This window comes from Anabrus simplex, chromosome 3, assembly GCF_040414725.1.
Source record: "Anabrus simplex isolate iqAnaSimp1 chromosome 3, ASM4041472v1, whole genome shotgun sequence".
Taxonomy (NCBI): Eukaryota; Metazoa; Arthropoda; class Insecta; order Orthoptera; family Tettigoniidae; genus Anabrus; species Anabrus simplex.
The window spans coordinates 256,196,841-256,218,078 of NC_090267.1; positions in this window are offsets into that span (position 1 = coordinate 256,196,841).

Below are 21,238 nucleotides of genomic sequence, written 5' to 3' on the forward strand. Positions count from 1 at the left end.
TTGCGTTTTTTGCTCTTACCTAAAGCATCACCAGAGGAAGGTCTTCGTCTGCATAACATTGAACTGTGGCAAAAGGCAATGCAGCAGTAATGATTCGTACGAAGTAACTCGAAGAAAATTACGTCAGGTGACAATTTTATCGGCTTACGCTGCCTAACTTATTAAAGATATTCACAAACTAGACGTGTAAAAATTGCAAGGCATAAAATGGTCTACAAAAGTTATCGGCGGTCACATACCTATATTTAAAAGGTAGTTCACAATAACTGCTTTTATAGATGTTAAGAGCAGAAACCCTGTGCTAGGTGTGAGAAGAGCATTCCTGAGACACGTGTTAATGCGTTCCCCAAGTACGTATGTGCCTAAGTATTTCCATGGCTAAATGGTTAGCGTGCTGGCCTTTGGTCACAGGGGTCCCGGGTTCGATTCCCGGCAGGGTCGGGAATTTTAACCTTAATTGGTTAATTTCGCTGGCACGGGGGCTGGGTGTATGTGTCGTCTTCATCATCATTTCATCCTCATCACGACGCGCAGGTCACCTACGGGTGTCAAATCAAAAGACCTGCATCTGGCGAGCCGAACATGTCCTCGGACACTCCCGGCACTAAAAGCCATACGCCATTTCATTTCATTTCCGACTATAAAACGTTATATGGAAAATTCCACGAGACTACAAGTTTATATAGGAGCCTCCAATTAAATAGCTATGTCTGTTCATATCTTTGCCCATTTGAACCAAATAGTTTGCAAATCTCCATTACTAACCAACGATAGACGCCGAATCACTATTTCCACGTGAATGGAGATGACAACAGAAACTAATGTTAGTAAAATGTAAATAATAACATTCCAATCTGTATTTTCTGAAATATAATAATTCGCCAGTAAGTGACAGATAAACAAAACAAAAAAGACACAAAACAGCTTGGTAGCCTCGTCAGCATTGAAAGTATTAACTCCTAGAAAGCTCCATCTAAGCCTTGACATTCAACGTTTACTCAAGGTTTGTACAAATCCATTTTCACTGCAGCAGGCAAAACTGGTACACCTTTCTGTTCCAGTTGTGCTTTGTTTTACGTAACTCAAAGGACTCAATCGCTTGGAATTACAATATCTAGTCAACGCGGTTGGAGTCGCAGGTAAATTTTACAGTTCAGTTTTGCGTATTTTTGTTAAGAAATGGTTCTAGAAACAAGTTAGGTTTGACTCTTCTAATTTTTATTTGATTCTAATGAAACGTCTAGATTTTCTAAATCAACAACTGATGCAGAAGAACTTTGTCACACAAATCTGTAGAGAAGGAAGGAATCACCTTTGACGTTACAGATAAGTCAGGAAGACTAGCTGCGTCTAGTTAATTTCCCTAGCTCTAGAACTGGGTGTTTGTCTCTATTTACATCTTTTAATATATACGCAATACAACCACCACAGAAACATGCATCCGTTTGACATCAGGGAAGTCGTCCGGCCGTAAAACAGAGTCGAGTTCGTGTTCTCGCCCAGGTATCTCCTATCACATGGAAGCGGTTTCCTCTTATAAATGCCCGTACATTCTATTTTCTTGCTTGCTTGTCGTAAATGGAATTATAGAACTCTTTGCTTTCTGCCCATATCCCATTTTATCCATACTCTGCTGCCTTCAAGTTCCTCGTACTATTCAAAATTCTTAGTTCTTAATTCTAACAGGTCTCCTGTCCCTATTCTTTCCCATCCTATACAAATCATCTATCTCCCTTTCAGTACAATCAATGCCTAATTTCTCTCTCATTAGCTTAAAGACTGAGTTCATCAATTAGCTTAAAGACTGAGTTCATCAATTCCATCGTAGATTCTCCTCTCATTTCCTCCAGTCCGTAAATAATATTTCTTCTCTTCTCCTCCTCCGTTCTTCTGCTATCTCGCCATTGAAGTACCTGAACTTGTTCTTCTCTCGCCTTTATCCTCTGATTTAGTATAGCTTTTTCTTCCTTGTAGTCTCTTACCTTCGCCTTTCTGTTAGATCATTGGTTATGCTGTCCTTCATATTGTTGATTTGTTGATACTGCGCCTCGAACATTTCTTTGGTCTGGTCATCCCGAAAAGCATCGCGGACAACTTCCTTGATTTTCTCCATGTTCTCCCATGTCAATGGGCCGGGGTTCATCTCGACGCCTCCGGTGACTGATAGAGTAACCACTATAGCTGCCGCCATCAACAGCTCTGTCAGTCCTATTTCTTAACTAACTCCTAATTTGCACTCCGTCTTTATCCACTTGACCCGGTTGTGCCATCGCCCTATCACACTCCTATACTGCTGCACTGTTACGCCCATACGACTTTCCCTGCACTTCCGGACTATTACCACGCACGTCTTCTCACTAGTCCAGCTCAGCAAAGACTAACGTAGTAGCTCGATTTTCGTTGTTTCTAATTCCTAACATTTAAATAGGTATAGTTTGCTATCCAACATCGTGTACGTGTGTATTGTATCTGTAAATCCATACGCTAAATAAATAAATAAATAAATAAATAAATAAATAAATAAATAAATAAATAAATAAATAAATAAATAAATAAACATAGTTACTTAAATACCCCGAGGGAGCACGACAACAGGCTTTCCTCTCTATTCATAAAGTCCTTTCTAGCCCTTGAAAAGGAAAAGTGAAGCACCATTGCGGACTAGGAAAGTACGGAACGGCTATATCGGAGGCATGGCCACAATTTTGTGTTGTAGAACATACCTTTCCGACAGAAAAGAGGTAGCTCGAATTAAATGTAACAAAAACAATTTCATTTGTTAAGTTTTCCATTGCTTTCCTCACTAGACCAGAAAATTCTATAGCAGCATTACTGACCCTATGAGCAACACCGTTCATAACACACACGCTAATTGTTCTCTGAAAGTCATTCCTCAGCACCACCCATACCTAAGCATTTTCCATATTATCACAGCCATGGATGAGACTGAGACTTTGGTGGAAGCTGCATACGCCAGATCCATCTCCTTAGCTAAAGCCCGGTATAGTGGACTTGGGATCAGAAGGTCGATTCCCGGTCTGGTTAGAGATTATAGTCGTTTCTGGTTGAATCCTCTGTTTCGGGAACTGGGTGTTTCTTCATCTCCACGCAGCGCTATACGCTGCCAACCAGCAGACAAACAACAGCTGAATACATCCGTTTGAATATAGACCACGTCCACAAATGCCACAGAGATCGCATCCGCGACGTCATCAGGGTGTGGAGAAACCGGTAGCCAAACAAAAACGAATAAATAAGTATAACAATTAAATATTACACCAGCCTTTTAATACATTACCTTTCCTTGCCGTGGGGTGTTGAAAGCCAGGATTAACCTTGTCCATTTCTCTGTTAGATAATTAGTTGGTCTGTAACTTCGATTGGATAGAAAAGTTAGGACCACTCCCATGCAACAATAACACACAGTTCAAGCAAAGAAGTAAGAACGCAGCAAATCACTTTCTTAAGAAGAAAGTTCTCCTCCTCCCTGTGATATATAATAGCCGAGAAATCTGAGGAACTGCTTCTTACATTCTCCTTCCTTAGCTGTGGGATCAGCACGTCGCTAGAAGAATTCAGCCTTTCTGTGGTGGTTAAGCGGCTTCACAAAACACAACAACGTACAAAAGCGATGCGCGCGTACTAGAAGGAAAATTAATGTCCACGATATCCAACCAGTTTTGACGTAGCAATGTGAAGCCATTGTAGAGCCAATGACGGCGCTAATGGTCTCTTTTTTCTCTCTCTTCTTATTGTACGTGCGGCCTGAGTGTCCCTGTGATTTGTGTTATTATCACCGTCTGAATGATGAATTGCTGTGAACACCCCCGCGAGACTCAGCATTATCATCCGTACAGATTGGAATTTCAGCTACTATGATAAGGCAGTCATCATTACAAACGGAACAGTGTGTGCAATTTACTGGCGTGACATAAAGAATTTTAACATTCAGTTGGAGTCAGAAGATTTTGACGACAAACAGCAGTAATTTAATAATAATGATAATGACGGTCCGACTGGCTGGCTGAATGGTCAGCGTACTGCCCTTCAGTTCAGAGGGTCCTGCTATCAATTCCCGACCAGGTCGGAGAATTGAATCGCTTCTGATTAATTCTTCTGGCTTTGGGACTGGGTGCTTGTGTATGTTCCAACACTCTCCTCTTCATATTCAGACAACACACCACACTACCAATCACCACAGAAACACGCAATATTGATTACATCCCTCCATATAGGGTTGGCGTCAGGAAGGGCATCTGGCTGTAAAACAGGGCCAAATCCACATGTGCGACGCAGTTCACACCCGCAGCCCCAAAGGTGTGAGAAAGGCGTTAGGAAAATAATAAGAATGATGATAATGGTGATTATTCTTATTGTATAAAGCAACCATAGCATTATATAAGAAGGCCCCTATCTAGCAAATATAGACCACTAACATTGACATGCTCAAATAGTAAGAAATTTACCCAGTGGTAAAAACATTCTTCCATCATTCCAGAACTACTGAAAATGCACAGAAGAACAAAGCTTCAAACTTCAAACTTCAAGCTGCAAATTATTTCGGACATAGGTGTGGTGAAGGAGATCAAAGCCAAAGCCATCTCCATACTGGCTACGGAGGTTATTGTAACAGTAGAAGGTGAAGGCTTTGCCTAACTACCTCGGGACTTACTTCGTACCGGGCGAGTTGGCCGTGCGGATAGGGGCGCGAAGCTGTGAACTTGCATCCGGAAGATAGTGGGTGCAAACCACCACTGTCGGCAGCCCTGGAGATGGTTTTCCGTGGTTTCCCATTTTCACTCCGGTAAAATACAGGGGCTGTACCATAATTAAGGCCACGGCCGCTTACTTCCCAATTCTAGGGCTGTTCTGTCCCATCGTCGCCATAAGACTTATCTGTGTCGGTGCGATGTAAAGCAAGTAATAATAATAATAATAATAATAATAATAATAATCATAATAATAATAATAATCATAATAATAATAATAATAATAATAATAATAATAATAATAATAATAATAATAATAATAATAATAATACTTAGTTCGTTAGAGTGGTTGTCTTTACAACATGTTGTCCTATCCCCAAAAATTTACCTGGTGTTGATTTTTTGTGTAAACTGAGTGAAGCCATGTTCATGTTCCTCTGCAGAAGTGAAAGTCTCATTTCTAGATTTCAGTATTTCTGAAGGAGAGAACGCTGTCCTCCACAGCGAACCATGCACGTCATTACCACCTCGGTTGATGCAGCCCTCGGTAACGGATGTACGAAAAGTAATAATACACCGGATATTATATTTACTCCCAAGACTGGCACAAAAACGATGTCCTACACTTCATCTTATGAAGCTCTTTACGCACAGTCGTCCAGATCACAATGGCGCTAAGTCCGGGCTTTATTGAAGGTGCCCCAACGCTGCTATCTAATTTATGCCATTAATGCCAATATCAGAGCAGTGACATTTAGCCCTACAATGTGCTGGAGCGTAACCATTATACGTATTTCTCATTCAAACTGATGTCCGACTCGTTGGCTGAATGGTCAGCGTACTGGCCTTCGGTTCAGAGGGTCCCGGGTTCGATTCCCGGCCGGGTCGGGGATTTTAACCTTAATTGGTTAATTCTAGTGACCCGGGGGCTGGGTGTTTGTGATGTCCCCAACATTCCTGCACCTCACACACCACACATAACACTATCCTCCACCACAATAACACGCAGTTACCTACACATGGCAGATGCCGCCCACCCTCATCGGAGGGTCTGCCTTACAAGGGCTGCACTCGGCTAGAAATAGCCACACGAAATTAATTCAAACTGATATTCTCTTCCTCATAGTTCACCTGAAATGTGTTCTCAGTTTATGTGCATAATAGAAACCTCTCAGTATGTTCTCACGAGGAATACAGTGTTATGTTGACAAGGTAAAGCATGACTTTATCCACTGAGAATGATGAACGGATTTTATTTTCTTATTTTTTGCCAGTGGCAAATTCTAGCGTTTCCACACACTCGAATGTTGTGTTAATAAAGAGTCGCAATGATGAATTGACGATTCTTCACACGTCATACTCTAATCGAGTTTAAGAAGTCCAGAATCGTCTCATGCTTTTTTTGAATAACGTTCGTCTACTCCTGATCGCCTATTACATCTGCTCCTATGTAGGCCTACCTGCGTACAGCACACACCGACTTTTTTGCAGCATCTCTTCTACTGCTGAGTGTGTTCGAAACTGACGTTAAGCGAAGCCGAAAGTACGCTGAACCTACCTTTTTGACCATTGTCTAAGATCTCCGCAGCTACATTTGCGTGTTATTAGCTTCGTCATTTCACTACCACTGAAAGTACAGGCTTGTTGTAACTTTTGAAGTATTGGATTACTACCTTGGCTGATTTTAAGACAAGTTTCGATTATTCGCCCTTGCTGCACCTTCCCAAAAGACCTCACTACCATGACAAAACTTACTAAGTACTTCCTCTCACTGTGACAAGCCACGGCTATCAAGACACATTGACATACCACCTTCCCAAAACTCTATTATGCGTTCTCATACCTGTTACAGTTCAATGGTGGCAGTCTTGCAAGGAGAGGCCAGTGTTGTAACCAAGGTTGAAGTTTACAGAACACAACTTTTATTTGCTTCACTTTATGATATTTACACAAATAACTGACATTTATTTTGAAGCAAAAAGGAATATTGAATCTTGAGAAAAGTCTGTCTTTATACAATATGTACAGGTTTGCAGTCTTTATATACACTTCTATCTTGAAAAGATAGTCTTTGTGAATTGACACGTTGATAGTCGAGAACTATCTGGCACACTAACATAAATGTTCATGAGAGTCCTTGTTTGTTGAAGTGCCTGAATTCCTAAAAAGCAAGTTCAATTGATTGAAGAAATTCCACCTAGCGAAACTAAGGGAGCTTGCATAGATTAGGGAATGACAATGGCTTGTAAAAGAATTACGGAACATAGGCAGCGGAAACAGGTAAGGGAGCGGTGACCAGAGGTGAAACCTCGTACTGCCAGAAATTCAGTCCACCTGGTCGAAGCACATTTTCAAGAGGAGTAGCCTCCGTGCTCGACGTAGGGTGTATTCTGGAGCTGGACACCGGGCAAGTGGGCGATTGAGCAGGAAGGGAGCTCCTATTTATACTACACTCGATGGTCAGGCACGCGCACTGAGGGCTGCGCGTCGAAGCTAGCAGAATGATACACAGGCGCGCGTGCAGCTGGCTGGCGGGGCGAGAAAGGGAGCGCCGGACATACAACAGCCAGACCCAGCGGCTAACCGACTTCAACAAACTTCAATGTATCTTTGGGGGGCGGGGGGGGGGACTGAACAATAACTAGTGTATAAGGGCTCAGATCAATACACTTTCATTATCGAAAGAAATGAGGTCAAATGTTCGTTGGCTGAACGGTCAGCGTACTGGCCTTCGGTTCAGAGGGTCCCGGGTTCGATTCCCGGCCGGGTCGGGGATTTTAACCTTAATTGGTTAATTCCAATGGCCCGGGGGCTGGGTGTATGTGTTGTCTTCATCATCATTTCATCCTCATCACGACGCGCAGGTCGCCTATAGGCGTCAAATAGAAAGACCTGCACCTGGCGAGCCGAACCCGTTCTGGGATATCCCGGCACTAAAAGCCATACGACATTTCATTTCAGGTCAAATGTCAAGACACAGGATGCGCTTCGGACAAAGTGAGAATGATCGAACACCCGTCCGACTCGTTGGCTGAACGGTCAGCGTCCTGGCCTTCGGTTCAGAGGGTCCCGGGTTCGATTCCCGGCCGGGTCGGGGATTTTAACCTTAATTGGTTAATTCCTACGGCACGGGGGGGCTGGGTGTATGTGTTGTCTTCATCATCATTTCATCCTCATCATGGCGCGCAGGTCGCCTACTGGAGTCAAATAGAAAGACCTGCACCTGGCGAGCCGAACCCGTCCTGGGATATCCCGGCACTAAAAGCCATACGACATTTCATTTCATCGAACACCCGATTCCAATGCAACGCATATACAGTATACTTGGAATGTTGCATCACGGTCGACCGCGGTGGTGGCCTAGTGGTCACCGTACTTGTCTGCGAACCTCGAAGAAGTGCGTTCGAGTCTCTTCCCAACTATATTTCTTGTAAAAATAAGTTATTGTTTGAGGGAACGTGAAGATAAAAATGGGAACAAAGATATTGCGTGTGCCTCTGTGGAGTAGTGGTTAGTGTGATTGGGTGCCACCCCCAGAGGCTCGGTTTCGATTCCCGGCTCTGCCACGAAATTTGAAAAGTGATACGAGGGCTGGAAGGGGGTCCACTCAGCTTCGGGAGGTCAACTGAGTAGAGGTGGGTTCGATTCCCACCTCAGCCATCCTGGAAGTGGTTTTCCGTAGTTTCCCACTTCTCATCCAGCCAAATGCCGGGATGGTACCTAACTTAAGGCCACGGCCGCTTCCTTCCCTCTTCCTTGTCTATTCCTTCCAATCTTCCCTTCCCCCACCAAGGCCCCTGTTCAGCACAGCAGGTCAGGCCGCCTGGGTGAGGTACTGGTCAACCTCCACAGTTGTATACTCCGACCCAATGTCTCACGCTCCAGGACATTGCCTTTGAAGCGGTAGAGGTGGGATCCCTCGCTGAGTCCGAGGGAAAAACCAACCCTGGAGGGTAAGCAGATTAAGAAAGAAAGAACAAAGATATTACGCAAATTGCAGTATATTTTATTATTTTCTATCTAAAATTAATATAGGACTAAACTTTCTCACATTTACTGCTGGATCGCTCTCTTCCTATATACATAACAATTTGAGGTAGAATCGTGGCGTAGTGGTAAGCGTGATTAGCTGCCACCCCCGGAGGCTCGGGTTCGATTCCCAGCTATGCCACAAAATTTGAAAATTGGTACGAGGGCTGGAACGGGGTCCAAACTGCCTCGGGAGGACAACTGAGTGAAGGTGGGTTCTCCATCCTCGAAGTGGTTTTCCGTGGTTTCCCACCCCACCTCCGTGAAAATGCCGAGATGGTACCTAACTTAAGGTCACAGCCGCTTCCTTGCCACATCCTTTTATGTCCCTTCCAACCCCCCCTCCCCCCAAACCCGTACAACGCACCTGCTCAGCATAGCAAGGGAGGCCTCCTGGGTTATTGTACTGGTCCTGCCCCAGAGGCGGTAGAGGTGGGATGCCTCGCTGAGTCCGAGGGAAAAACCAACCCTGGAGGGTAAACAGATTAAGAAGAAAGAAAGAAAGAAACAAAGAATGAAAGAAAATTGAGGTAGAAAATTAAAGTTCTCTGCAGTTTGCCTAATATTTTTATTCGCATTTTTATCTTCACGTTCCCACAAATAATAATTTAATTTGTAAAAAGATTTATAGCTACGACGAGACTCGAACTCACGCCGTCAAATTTCGCAGACAAGTACAGCGACCACTCGGCACCGCTCCGGATGACTGTGCTGTAAATCTCCATGTCTATATGCGTTGCATTGGAATCGGGGGATTCATCATTTTTTCAGAAAATAGTAGGTTGCGGACCTGACATGTTTATGTAAAATGTGTTCGCCTTTTAATGTTCTATCACCACCAATTGCCCGAAGCGAATCCTGCGTCATGGGATTTGTCCTCAATGTTTTCGAAAACGGAACCGTATTGACCTGATCCCTTATACGCGAGTTGCTGTTGAGTGTCTCCCAACAGGTACAATGAGGCTGGTTGAAATCGGTTGGACGCATGCTCTGGCCTTTCCTTGTAAGAACTTATCAATCAGCCCTCGTATAACTGTATAATCTGTAAGGAAATATTATGCCCTTACAATTGTATTTGTTTGAGCTATACAGGAATGTGCTGTGGAAATGTACTTTTACTCTCAAATTCAAGAAAAGGTACAAGAACTCCGACTTAAAAAGACTTATTCTTTGTGTTGTAGCAGTAATGCGCTCACTTGATTTCAAATTGAACTTATCGATCTTAACGATATCACATCAAGCCATGTGTTAGCGCAAAAATAATTAAATGACTAAATAACAGTCCGCTTCTCTCGTGTAGTGGATACCGTGAATAGCTGCCACCCCCGGAGGCCCGGGTTCGATTCCCCGCTCTGCCACGAAATATGAACATTTGTACCAGGTCTGGAATGGGGTCCACTCAGTCTCAGGAGGCAAACTGCGTAGAGGTGAGTTCGATTCCCACCTCAGCTATCCTCGAAGCGTTTTTCTGTGGTTTCCCACTTCCCCTCCAGGAAAATGCCGGAATGGAACCTAACTTAAGGTCACGGCCCCTTCCTTCCCTCTTTCTTGTATGTCCTTTCCAATCTTCCCATCCTTCCGCAAGACCCCTGTTCACCATTAGCAGGTGAGGTCACCTGGGCGAGGTACTGGTTTTCCTCCCCAGTTGTATCCCCCAGACCCAAAGTCTCACGCTCCAGGGCACTGCGCTTGAGGCAGTAGAGTTGGGATCCCTCGCTGATTCCGAGTGAAAAAAATAACCGTGGAAGGTAAACAGATTAAGGAAAGAAAGAAAGAACTAAAAACAATGATTCGAGAGTTATATGTGTCTGGCAAAATATTTTGTGTTTATTCTATAAAATTAGCTACCAACCTTGGAAACCATCCAACAGATTTCCATTCCACCCTTATGAGGTACCAAATTATTACGTCGAAATTGATAGACAGGAAACCTAAGTGACACCATTTCAGAAACCCTGCAACCCGGCAGTTGCGTATAGATGTATTTTAACGAAGTTCACCGACCCATTAATTTTAGTGACTGACTTATCAGAACGGAAGATGACCGAGCAGTCGCTTAAGTGCGACCAGTATCCAGTGTTCGGGAGATTGTGGGTTCGAACCCCACTGTCAGCAGCCCTGAAGATGGTTTTCCGTGGTTTACCATTTTCACGCCGGGAAAATGCTGGGGTTGTACCTTAATTAAGGCAATGCCGCTTCCTTCGCACTCCTAGCCCTTTCCTGTCCCATCGTCGCCATAAGACCTATTTGTGTCGGTGCGACGTAAAGCCAATAGTAGTAGAACGGAAGATGGTGGATTGATGCGATAACACGACAGAAATGAAAGAAAGTGAATACAAACAGTAGAAAATACAAACAGAGTGACAGGTTAGATTGAGAAGAAGGAGCACCCGAAAGAGGAGAGAAAGACAGATCTGAAAACACGAAATAACAGAGGAAATCTCGGAAAATGTATTCACTGTCATCTTCTCTCTCCTCTTCAATTTGAATTCTTCTACATTCATTTCTTTCCAACCTACATTCTTCAGCTACTGTTTGTTACATTCATACCTTGGTCTAATCTTACCGTTCTTACTACAGGTACTCGAAAATTAACTGAAGAATTCCTGGGTGCTGCAAGTTCTGTTCTATCAATCTGTCAGTAGCGAACAAATTTTGACAAATTGCTCACCTCTCCCTCTCTTTACTTGAGATTTCATTTTCAGCAACACCATATATAAAAAGATTTCACTCCCTTTCTGCACTAGTTATTGGCTATTTCACAACCATTCAGTGCCACGCTCGGAAAAGAATCTATTTAGCTATGCCTAATATAATCATTTCGTGTGGCTATTTCTAGCCGAGTGCAGCCGTTGTAAGACAGACCCTACGGTGAGGGTGGGCGCCATCTGTCATGTGCAGGTAACTGCGTATTATTGTGGCGGAGGATAGTGTTATGTGTCGCGTGTGAGTTGCAGGGATGTTGGGGACAGCACAAACACTCAGCCCCCGGGCCATTGGAATAAACCAATGAAGGTTAAATTCCTCGACCCAGCCGGGAATCGAACCCAGGACCCTCTGAACCGAAGGCCAGTACGCTGACCAATCAGACAACGAGTCGGACTATTTATGACTGAAGTGAGGAAGTTTCTTTTGTTAAGGAGGTGGTCTTTGCTTCCAGTAATCTGCAATTTTTGTTTTCGTACTATTGAAAGAGTTGCATATTCTCCTACCCAAATTACAATATTGATATTGTATAAGCATTCCATTTATAATATAATATATTCTACACCACCTGACTGCATTCCATAACACTGTCTTGGGTTTATCTGTTCATCTAGTACACTTTTTTATACGAGTGCCTTTACGTCGCAACCGACACCGATAGGTCTTACGGCGACGATGGGATAGGAAATGGCCAGGAAAGGGAAGGAATCGGCCGTGGCCTTAATTAAGGTACACCACCAGTATTTGCCTGATGTGAAAATGGGAAACCAGGGAAAACCATCTTCAAGGCTGCCGAAAGTAGGGTTCGAACCAACTATCTCCCGAATACTGGATAAAGACCGTACTTAAACGACTGCAGCTATCGAGCTGGATAGTGCTCTTTCTGCGTGCACAATACTTCAGCATTTTCTTCAGTTTCTAGTGATTGATAACATAAAATTATTATTGGAAAATCTCAGTTTTGGTTGCCCGTCATTGAAGAATGATACATTTTCCAAGTTCTCTTTGATTTCTCTTTACGACGTGCTCTACTACATTGAAAAGGAGTTGGAACAAACTGCAAGCCTGAGTTCCTCATTTCTGAATTGCTGCTTCATTTTTGATAGTTCTCGATCAATACAGGAAGAATTTTGTATAATTGTTAGATAATACTTCCTTCACATTCTCAAATAGTTATGGACAAACAAACCTTACAGGTTAAAAACGTTATCCTTGTTCCATATTGACTCCGAAATTTAACATTTTAACGGTTATAATGCTTATGCCACACCCGTGGTGTAGGGGTAGCGCGCCTACCTCTTACCCGGAGGCCCAGCATTCGATTCCCGGCCAGGTCAGGGAATTTTACCTGAATCTGAGGGCTGGTTCGACGTTCACTCAGCCTACGTGATTAAAATAGACGAACTATCTGACGGTAAGATGGTCTATAAAGCCAAGAATAATGGCCGAGAGTATCCGTCGTGCTGACCACACGACACCTCGTACTCTGCAGGCCTTTGGGCTGAGCAGCAGTCGCTTAGTAGGTCTTGGCCCTTCAGGGCTGTTGCGTCATAGAATTTTGGGTTTGGGTTTATAACGGTTATAACAAACATGGCAGAAGAGGCATATATTTTAACTTTAAGAAGTATTCTTAAAATGGGACTGTTGTAATTTGAAGATTAGATTTTCGATTTTAATTTGAACTATTAACTTATTTTAAAATTCAAGATTAATGTACTTGATACATACTGTGTGTACAGTGTTTTAATGTGTTTAACCATGCAGAAAATATCTTATTTATGGCTAATTTAATTTTGACTATTTGCTACAGCCGAAGATGGCTTTTAGGAGCCGAAAAATTTACTCCGTAACCGTTATAATATGAAATCAGCCTTATGAAACAAAACATCACCATGTCGTATTCAAGAGGAAATTGAGCTATAGCCATAGAATTGTAAGCAAACTTCTGTGAGACGGACCGGTGGCGACTTCGCTACGCAATCAACGGAATTGTGATCTTGACTTTATCGAGCCAAATCTCCATCTGAAAGATACTTAAAGGACTTCGATTAGGGGAAGGCTGAGCAGAAAAGATTTTTCAGCTGTGTCCTAGACGTTACGATATTCTATCTCATCTGAGAGGAGTTTGGTGACCGCCATAAGTTATTATTCCCATACTTATTTCAAATTTACGGATCAGGGTTGCAGTATCATATTATATCGCCCCTTGTAGGAGCTCCCCCTGACCTCATCTCGTTTCCTTTTTATGCTTCTTTCTATGATCAGTTTCACCAGGCAGTATTTGTCATTTTTTAAGATACGACAGAAATAGGCTGCTTTCTTATGTTTTGTGAGGGTATTACCTCTCGGTAAAAACAAAGCACCTGTTCTTGGTGACGTAGTCTACCCTGGAGATTTTCAACATTAAGCGCTACATCAGCATTTGAAAAGTTAGAAGTACGTCCACTTCTGAAGCCTTTAGTTTCCAGACGTTCACATCGTGGTTTAACATATAAATACATCACGACTTGCCAGCAGGTTTCGAATTAAGATAATTTTTTCACGGAATTTTTTTCAGTTTTTAGGAACATTAATGTCTGCCTCTGTGGTCAGCATGATTAGCTGCCACCCCCGGAGGCCCGGCTTCGATTCCCGGCTCTGTCACGAAATTTGAAAAGTGGTACGAGGGCTGGTACTTGGTCTACTCAGCCTCTGGGGGTCAACTGAGTAGAGCGGGGGAATGGTGTTATTATTCCCACCTCAGCCATCCTCGAAGTGGTTTTTCCGTGGTTTCCCACTTCTCCACCAGGCAAATGCTGGGATGATACGTAACTCAAATCAACGGCCGATTCTTTCCTTTTCCATGTCAATCCCTTCCAAACTTCCCATCCCCCTACAAGGCTCCTGTGAGGCCGCCTGGGCGTGATATTGGTCCTCCTCGCCTGTAGTATCCCCCTAAGTATCACGCTCCATGACACTGCCCTTGAGGGGGTAGAAGTGGAATCCATCGCTGAGCCCTAGAGAAAAACAACCCTGGAGGCTAAGCGGATTAAGAAAAGAAAAGAAAAGAAAAAAAAGAAAAGAAAAGAAAAGAAAAGAAAAGAAAAGAAAAAAAGAAAAGAAAAGAAAAGAAAGAAAAGAAAAGAAAAAGGAACAATAATACCGATTATGGTTTCGATTCCTACATCCGGGTCCCATTATTGCGCTAACCTAGAAACGTATAAGACCAGGTAATGGTTAGGCCACTGTTACTTGAGCAATATTGACAATAACGTGCCATGAAGTGAAGAATGCTTCAGGGCCGATGAACTTTGAGAACGTACCAACAAGGAACGCCTTGATATCTGAGGATGACTACTGCTCGGCCAGAGGGCCTGTAGATATTGAAGTGTTACGTGATCAGCGTGATGACTTCATCAGCTGTACTGCATGTCAGACAGCTCTTCAGTTTACCTCACAAGGCTGAGTGAACCTCGTTCCAGACCCCAGAAGAGGAAAAATATTTTGGAACCGGGAATCGAACGTAGGCAGGTAAGAGGTAGATATGCTACCTCAAAAACCACGGGGGTAGCTAAGAAGTAATATTATAACAGGATAATTGCATTATCTCTTTAAATAGTCGAGTGGAGGACCTGAATGTGTGATTGAAGTACAGTTCAGTAGATCAATAGAGCAGAGGCCTGGTGGGGTGTTTGCTTGCCTGACGAAGATGTGACAGTGTCAACCGACAGGCCATCGAACGTGGTTAGCGGTCGGTTTACATCAGCGCTCAAAACGATTGATTAGAATCGGTTTTGTGTCCTATGGTCACTAAGTATCCTCTTCCTAATGAATGATCCCACTAACTGACTATATTTTACTGGGAATATTATTTGTAATTTTTCTGAATCTGGCCAGAGGATTCCACTCCAAATTTACCAAAATTTTGTTGTTATTTAATGGAAGTCATGATAGATTCTAATTTCAAAATGGAAATATATAACCCCTTTTCTCTCTCCGGAACAAAGGGTTAGAGTGCACGTCATCCATTTAAATAAAATTGAAGGAGGTCCGCTGTCTGTACATTCCTCATCCGTCATCACAAAGAATGGCTGAATATATTTCGACCAAATTTTCCCCATCTAGTGGCAAGTTCTATGATACAAATTCGGAATCACTCAATGGACTAGAGGTTAATATCAAGACCAAACCTATTATATAATGTTCTTTGTATACCATTTATTTTTTGAAAAATCTAAGTTATTTACCGAGAGAGCCGATCGCACATTCGGGTAGTTTGCATTCGGGAGATTGTTTGGAATTCCGCTGTCATCAACCCTGAAGTATATTTTCGTGTTTTCCAACTTTTACACAAGGCAAAAGGTTGGGCTAAGCTTAGTTAAATCAACGGTCACTATCTTTCCTATCCTAGCCTTTTCCGCTCATGTGTCACTTAAAAATTACAATGTGTTAGTCCAAAGCTAAACCACAATCAAAAAGAAATAGAATCGTTGTAAAGTGTCTACATTGGAAATAACGTATGTTTAGTACATGTTCTCGGTCTCTTTATATAATCGAGCTAATTAATGCCTTCTTAATGGATTTTATTCTATTGCAAGTGACTGATTCCCTCGAATCTCACGAGCTGAGTCTACCGAATGATAACGTTGTGGTTTGCCTGAAGTTTCTCACGTGGCACCATGCTCCTCATAATTTCTGTAATTTTGTGCTGTTCGTTGGGTAGCATGTGACGGGGGCATAAATTAAAACTTGTAGAATAATTATAATATTTAATCAATTTCTTTGAATGGCCTCGCCGTTTCTGATATATCTCTGAAAAACTGTTTCGGTTATATTAAAATTCAAATAACAACAACAACAACAACAATAATAATAATAATAATAATAATAATAATAATAATAATAATAATAATAATATAAATGAAGTAGCTAATCTGACTGTCCTTTCTTCCCGAGGTATTCCATAATCGACAAGAAAGCATTGAAACTGTAATGTATTTCAAATCCGAAGTCTCCTGTCCGAATCTTTGACCAAATAATACTAAAGACAGACGGATACACTTCCTGTTGTATACGAGAACACTTGGATAAGAGAGACATTATAAGCCATAACAACAGAGGAGCCAGTTAAAGTCATGTGTTGCTAATTTCATCATTGTCACTTCGACCGATTTAAATGATTGTGGCCTTGTTTTGATTGAAAACTGACAGGATAATGAATATAATTACTATTGTAGGAAATAAAATTACACTTAGAGAATAAGTGATGGTGAGTTCTGAAACTTTGTGGCAAAAGTTTTGAACACCCGGCGATTTGACCGTCTGATGATAGCCTTACCATTTTTAGGGACAAAGTTGTGTGGGGTCGAAAATGTGAAAAACACTTATTTTACTTCATATGCACTTCCAAATGTACATTCAGACCCGTGATGAATGTCTTATTGAAGAGAAAACTTACGGCCGACATGACGATACGAATACGTTAAAGTGATGAAAATTAAAGCTGAAGTTACATGGTGTATGGAATTTTGAATACTACCGAATATACGGGACCAAAGTATTCGGGCCGTTTATTCACCCTTCCGTTTCGCTATGTGACCAGTGCGTAATAAATAACATCGATAACATAAACACAGTGTCCGAATCCTTAGCTGAATGTTCTGCGTTGGGGGCTTCTGTTCAGAATGTCCCGGATTCGATTCCCGAAAGGGTCGGGGATTTTAATCGCGTGTGATTAATTCTTCTGGTCTGGAGACATGGTGTTTGTGTTTGTACCAACACATTTTCAGACAACATACTACACTACCAACCATCACAGAAACACGCCAACGTGATTACATCCCTCCATATAGGGTTGCATCAGGAAGGGCATCTGGCAGTAAAATGGTGCGACACAGTTTGCGCTCACGAGCCTGCAAGTGTCGGAAATGCGTTAGAAGAAGTAAAAGAACCACAATAACAATAGGAATAAGAAAATAATAACGTAAACACTGTAAAGAAAAGGTCAGTTAATAATTCTTATTTATTTTTTATACTAGCTGTCTTGTAATCGGTCTAGCGATTTTTTAAGTTCCACGTCTTATGACATAACATATATCTTGTCAAATTATATTGTTCATCCAATTTCAACATCAGTGGGTAGTGTGGTGCCATTCAAAACAATTAGTTTTAGAGCCTTAAAACATGGTCTAGTTTTGTTCTTCGCGTCGTGAGGCTTAAAATGAGCTTCGCCTCGTCCTTGTTCGAAAAAATCGATATTTTGCCTATATTAGTCTATTCTAATGTACCAAAGGACCTAAGTCTAGGTAATGGAGAAGGTTGTTCAAATTACTTTTCGGCAGGCTTACCCGCGAGCTCCTAAAAGACATGTTTACCAAATTTGGTTCAAATTGGTGGAACCGTATACAGGAACGGACAGACACATTCTGTTTTGTATATAGATACTAGCTTTAGTACCCGGCGTTGTCCGGATTGTTTTTGAAAGTTCAATGATGATGCTAATTGCTTTACGTCCCACTAACTAGTTTTACGATTTTCGGAGACTCCGAGGTGCCGGAATTTTGTCCCGCAGGAGTTCTTTTACGTGCCAGTAAATCTACCGACATGAGGCTGACATATCTGAGCACCTTCAAATTACACCGGACTGAGCTATATCGAACCTGCCAAGTTGGGGTCAGAAGGCCAGCGCCTCAACCGTGTGAGCCACTCAGCCCGGCTGTTTTTTTTTTTTTTTAAGTTTACCTATAAGATTTTTCTTACCTGTTAATTAGGTTTACAGTGAATTTTACAAAATTGGGAAGTTGATTCCCACCTCAGCCAACCTCGGAGTGGTTTTCCGTGGTTTACCACTTCTTCTCCAAGCAAATGCCGGTATGGTACCTAACTTAAGGCCACGGCCGCTTCCTTCCTTCTTCCTTGTCTATCCAATCTTGACATCCCCCTTACAAGGCCCCTGTTCAGCATAGCAGGTGATGCCGCCTGGGTGAGCTACTGGTCCTTCTCCAGCTTCTGATATATCTCCGAAAAAAAAATCGGTTATATTCAAATTCAAATTCAAATAATAATAATAATAATAATAATAATAATAATAATAATAATAATAATAATAATAATAATAATAATAATAATAATAGTAATAATAATTGTACCGGTTGGTACACCTCTACGCCGCACTTTTGAATTTTTCGCTTTAAAGTACTCCCCTAAAGCAGAAACTCTGAACTTTAAAAACTGGATTATCTCAACAGTTTCTCAGAAGATGTCACTGTGTTAATTTCGAACTGCTTTTGTTTACTAATTATCAAGAAGTGTGGACATTCTCTGATAGATGTCTCTACAAAACTATAACCATGCACCCTGGTGCGAAGTGAAGGAACTTTTCTTGAAGATATTTTGTACTCATAAGTTTTCCTATAACTAAATTTCGTTCTTTCATTTGTGGGTTGGCAATATAAATCTTTTCTTTCCGCCAGTTTTGAAGTTAGCCGATCAAATTTTTCTGTAATTAATTTTTGACCAATCGTGTCCTTCTTCTTCAATTTTGATGTGTAACTTTTAGCCAGCCAATAAACTAAGTTGAGTGGGTGTGTCTTAATTATTCATGAAAGGTCTCGAATCTTCCCTGAGTGTATAAAAACTGCTGATTTTCACGGCTCCTGGCCACTTCAACAACTTCTAGCTTAGTGTATGGAAGTATAACAGGGGGCGGGTAGCGCCCCTTCCTTCGGGCAGCAGCTCTTCAACAAAGGTAATGGCCATTTAACATCTTTATTTCTTGCTAGCTCAGCAGTTTAACCCTCGGGGAAGGTCCGAAACCTTTTCAATGTAACCTACCTGTCAAAAATGTAACTTAGTGCCGGCTTATGTAAAACTTTCTTATTACTTTAACTGTAAATCGGGGATAGAGAGTGCTTTACCCTCTCGATCTCCCCTTCATTTTTGATTTGAGGTGACTACGTTTTCATAACCGATTTTCTACTTTTAATGTATTAAAATTTTCTTATACGAGTCACCTTCCTAGTGTGGGAATAACCCCTGTTTAATCGGCCTAGTGCCCCATAGGTTTTAACAAGTGTTCACGTAGGAGCGCAAGTACACGCCTCCATTCTGCTTTGCATTTTGGGCCATTTACTTACCCTATTCTTTTTCAACGAAGGCCCAGTAGGTTGGGTACATGATACCCCTGTTTCTTGTAGATGTGCCTTTGAGGGCAGTTGATAGTAATGTTGGTTGTTGCCTTTGATAGGCTTAGAAAATTGAGAGCGGGTTAGTTCTTTTATTTGTGGTAAAAGTGCCTCAGAGAGGCTTGAGATGTGAAGGTGGGAGCAAGTGCTCCATTTTATTAGGGATTTTCTGCCCTTTGATAAATATGTGTTTGGAAGCTGAGAGCTCAGGAAATGTAAAGCGAAGGCTTGAAGCCTAAGTTCTGTTATACCACCAAATTTTGTCGTTCCTAGATTTAAATTTTGTTACTGGTACCTTTTTACTTGTTGTTATTGGTTAAAGTTGGAAATTCTATATCAAATCTGTTAAGTTTGTCTGTTTTGAAAATATAACCTTTAATGAAATTTTAATTCATTTCTCGATTTTGTAGTTAGACCCATTCCAGCCCGCACCTTCCTTCACCTCAGCTTTTCCACGGGTAACCCCGTAACAATAATAATAATTGTTACCGTGTTTTAGCGGTAGGTAGAGGTGAAAGAAGGTGCGGGTGTGAATGGGTTTCAAGCTACGAAATTATAGTGCAATGTAAAATTAATTTAAAATTTAACAAGGTTATATTTTCTTTTCGAAAACAAAGAAATAACAAGCATGGCAGGTACAAAGTAGCAAGTCAAAAGGGGTTAGTTACAATATTTACAGAATTTGGGCTTCGCGCCCTGACTTCACAATGCTTGGGAAATCAGCTCAGTTTTACCTCAAACACAAGTTTTAACAGAGGGGGAGAAAACCCCATTCATACCTAGGAGCCCTTGCTCCAAATTACACTGAAAAACCTCCATGAGGCATACAACCCAGAATTTTCAAAAGAGCCACTCGCTCTCAAAATTTAAGCCTCTCCCAGGCCACACCAAACTCCACCTTCAAGTTGTCCTCAACGGACATAAACACAGGGGTAAAATACCCAATCTACTGAGGTCTATTAAAAGAAAAGCAGGTTAATTAAATGACCTCTAAAATAACAATTTGAGAGGAGGCGAACTTGCACTCCTAATACACTTTGATTAAGACCTACTTGGCACTAGGCCGTTAATACAAGGGCTAATCCCATGCTAAAGAGGTGACTTAAGAAAAGAACAATTTGTTTTACATTAACGAAGAATAGGTTGAGAAAATAAGTTCACCTCAAGACAATGTGAGTGGGAGCTCGAGAGGGTTAGCACTCTCTATCCCAATATGTCGTTTTAAAAGAGAATAGATGAAAAGAGAAGTTACATTTTAGGAAAAGGTTACATGGTTGAACGCTTAGAACCCGCCCCGAAAGTTAAACTGCTGAGCTAGCAAGGAAAGAAGTTATTAATCGGCCATTAACTTGTGTTGAACGGCTGGAGAAGAAAGAGGCGCTTCCCGCCCCCTGCTATGTACTTAACACACTGAAAGATGGAACAGAAGTGGCCGAGAGACCCAAAAATCAGCAGTTTAAATACTCTCGCGGAAGTTTCTAGGCGTTAGGGGAAAGAAAACACCCTCCCACAAACTCTTTATTGGGTAGGACCCCGCAACAGATTCAAGTTGGGGGAAGATACATCTGATTGGATAGAAATTAATTGAAGAAATTCGGGATTGGATACACTCATAACAAGGGGAAGAAAGGG